Source organism: Rhyacophila brunnea, unplaced genomic scaffold (genome assembly GCF_057557595.1).
Source record: "Rhyacophila brunnea isolate RB1 unplaced genomic scaffold, BYU_Rbru_1.0 scaffold_1, whole genome shotgun sequence".
Lineage (NCBI taxonomy): Eukaryota > Metazoa > Arthropoda > Insecta > Trichoptera > Rhyacophilidae > Rhyacophila > Rhyacophila brunnea.
In genome coordinates this window covers 64871260-64874572 of record NW_028232751.1, presented here as the reverse complement: position 1 = coordinate 64874572, position 3313 = coordinate 64871260, and the positions used below count along the sequence as shown (strand labels likewise).

At 32.7% G+C, this 3313-nt stretch overlaps 1 long non-coding RNA gene across 1 annotated transcript; it reads left to right on the top strand.

The window, feature by feature from the left end:
- Positions 1 to 1390: 1390 nt before the first annotated feature.
- On the top strand, positions 1391 to 2826 carry LOC147080112 (uncharacterized). The gene is made up of 3 exons (XR_015072186.1): positions 1391 to 1566; positions 1803 to 2028; positions 2336 to 2826. It is a non-coding gene; the product is annotated as an uncharacterized LOC147080112 (long non-coding RNA).
- The last annotated feature ends 487 nt before the right edge of the window (positions 2827 to 3313 follow it).

Genomic DNA, 3313 nt, shown 5'->3' with positions numbered 1-3313 from the left:
AACATAATGAATAGCCAAAAAAAACAATGTTCTTTAAAATCGGATGATCTTGATTTTTTTTTCTAGCAAACGTACCTATATAAGTATAGACATCTTATCGGTGGTAAACTCAAAATACCTAAACTATCGACTTACGAACATTTGGCAGCAACGTATTGTATACGTTGTTTAAGAACTAATAATCTTACACATTCAGGAAAAAAACCAGTTGCGTGTGATGATTGTGATTTGAAATGTAATCAAATATGTCATTTAAAAATACATTTTAGTCTTAAAATATGTGGAATGATAAAACTGGTGTACATCCTCACAAATGCGATTTGTGTTCATATAAATGCTCGAGAATTAAAGTTTAAAAATACATACAATGACACATTCTGAAGAAAAATCTAATAAATGCAATGTATTTTCATATAGATTCTCGCGAATAATATGCGTACTTGCCAGACCGAGGATTAGAACATGGGACCCTTGACGCAATATGCCAACACTTAAGCCGCACGGCCATTTTTGGTGGATGGTGAAAAACCTTATAAATGCAATGTATGCTCATATAGATGCTCGCAACTCAGTCATATTAAAAGCCATAAAATGACCAATTCTGGTGAAAAGTCTTATAAATGCAAAGTATATTCATATAAATGCGTGGTACTTTGTTGTCTTAAAAGACATGAAATGAATATATACATATTATATAGAACATACACGTGAAAAATCTTATAAATGCAATGTATGTTCATTTGGATGCTCGCGATGGAATAATCTTCAAACACATGTTAAGTTAAAAATGGGAATAGCCTTTTAAATAAATTGACTCTCTCTCAAGCCCTCCGCAATAGCCGCTTTTAGTGAGTCATGTTTTAGCAAGTGCATAGCCAACACGCCACAAAAACGGCAGTCAGTCAATAAACTGACATTGTGCCGACAACATTTACACAAAAATCGGAAAATGTGCCGTCTTGTTCTATAAAACGATGTCAAAACACATCTAGGAACCAAAAAAGGGAACATGGGATTATTTTCCACTTATAAGTACTTCATAAACAGTGATTAATCTATATTAATCTGTAATCTGAAATCATTTCCTTGCTTAGGTAACATTTCGTTGCGTACACGCCAGAATTCTGCAAGTGTGGGTAAAAATGTTGCCAGATTTGTGATTTTTGATTTCATCTGTTTTAAAATAATATTGCACATTTTACGATATTATACACATATTTTAATATTTCGTATTCAATCTTATCTGTTGTATGAATAAATCAGCTACGGCTGCTGGTGTATAAAATATAGCGGTAGTTTTTAAATATCATTTATCACTTATTTATCGGTTTCGTATCCTCTTGCGTCCTGAGGTACACATATGTGGACGTTATTTAAATATTTTTTAGCAATGATTTGAATGGATACTTGAACCGCATTTGACTACAGTGGTATAGATAGTATATTTTTCTACCACTAGAGCAAAACACTAGCCTATGTAGTTTTAAAATAAATTGTTATTTTGACTTTGAAGTTATGGATATTTGCACAAGACAAAAATGGCGGCTAAAAAGTCAACTCTGACAAGTAAGTGCTTTTAATTAAATATTAATATTTATTTCTATTAAAAACCAAGATGTATTTACTTTCACAATGAATCATAGTAATATTCCGTATACTTTAAATTATTTTTACACTTTAGTAAAATATTATAATCATAGTTTCAAAATTCGATACACACATGTGTAACCCAGGTCTAGAGTGATATATTTTGACATTAGTATATCTGATTTATTGAGGTTATGTTTTTTGTTTACATTTAGACGAATCCTTGAATAGCCAGCATATTGGTGATATTTTGAATGATAATGATGTCAAAGTTGGTGGAGGATGTAACCCTGACGATAGTAATGATGTTCACATTCATCTCCTGGGGCCAGATGATGACTTTATCCTGGAGAAGCAGTGAACTTTGCCCACTGCTAGAGGCTGAGATACATCCTCTAAAATCACAATTCAGGATCCTATCCTGGCTTATGAAACCATAAGGTATCAATGCACATATTATATTAATTTATCATTTAGTAATAAATATCAAACTTATCATTTTATTAGGCAAGTGCATGCACTGCCAAAAAATCAATTAAGTAGGTACCAATTAAATTGATACAGTTTGAAAGGGCTTTGTGATCTCCATATTGAGGATTCCATGGACAGAATAATTAATATACTTAATATGCCTAGTGATTAATACTATTGGCCATTAGTATTTATATTCCTGGTGTTGAATACTTAATAAATAGGAATAAATGTATCGATTAATTCATAGTACCTATTGTATTTTCTATTGTTTCAGTACGCTGTGCCTAATAAAACGAATGATGCTGAGCTGAAGAGTTCAGTTCATGGCCATATATGGTTTATTGGGTGCTGGACTCCAATTGCTCTATAAATTATTCTCCTTGTGGGGAAGTGAATCCTACCTATCTTATGAAGATACGATACAATCTCAATGCTAGCGCTGTGATGTTACTTTGGCTTCCCAACAACTGCCCTTGTACGTCTACACATATGACTTTTTTACCAGCTTCTACCTCACCGATTTGTTATTTCAGGCCAATACGTGTTATGATTCAAAGAAGACGAAGAACGATATGCATCACTCAGTCAGCTGTTGTAAAATACTGATTACAAGTCGATGAGCCGCATTAATCTTCACAGTGGTGTGTTTGCTTTCACAGGACATCAAGCATGTAAACTGTGAGGATCTTTGACCACTGTGGACATGGACTTGTTGGACATGGACATGAAATAGTTTGCTCATTGTTCATGCAAACTTATAGGCAAGAATATATTCACTGTGATTGGAATACTTCATAGTCATGGAAAATCAGACTTGCAAACCCTACGATTTGGTATGAAAGTCATTTAGCCATCATTATCATCATCGATACAAGGTCATCCAAGAAACTCTTCACCATTAGCATCCATAACACACCGAGTAAACACAGATCTACTTCTAAAGCAAAGAATGGTTGTCCCTAAACCTATTCCCTGAAGTGCGCGCTAATTAATGTGTAGTATTTTAGGGTTTTGACCGTTATTGTACTATATTTTTAATCTAAATAAATATAATTATCCAATCACCATTATATTATTATGATTATTGTATTATTTTTCTAATAAAATTGTATCATTATATGGATATCACATTGTTTTTCTTTCATTTCATTGTTTGCACTGTATCCAATATTGTACTCTATTGTGACATGAGATGCACTCACGTGCACGTAGTGGATTTTAGTTAATATATAGTAAAAAAAATATTTAAATT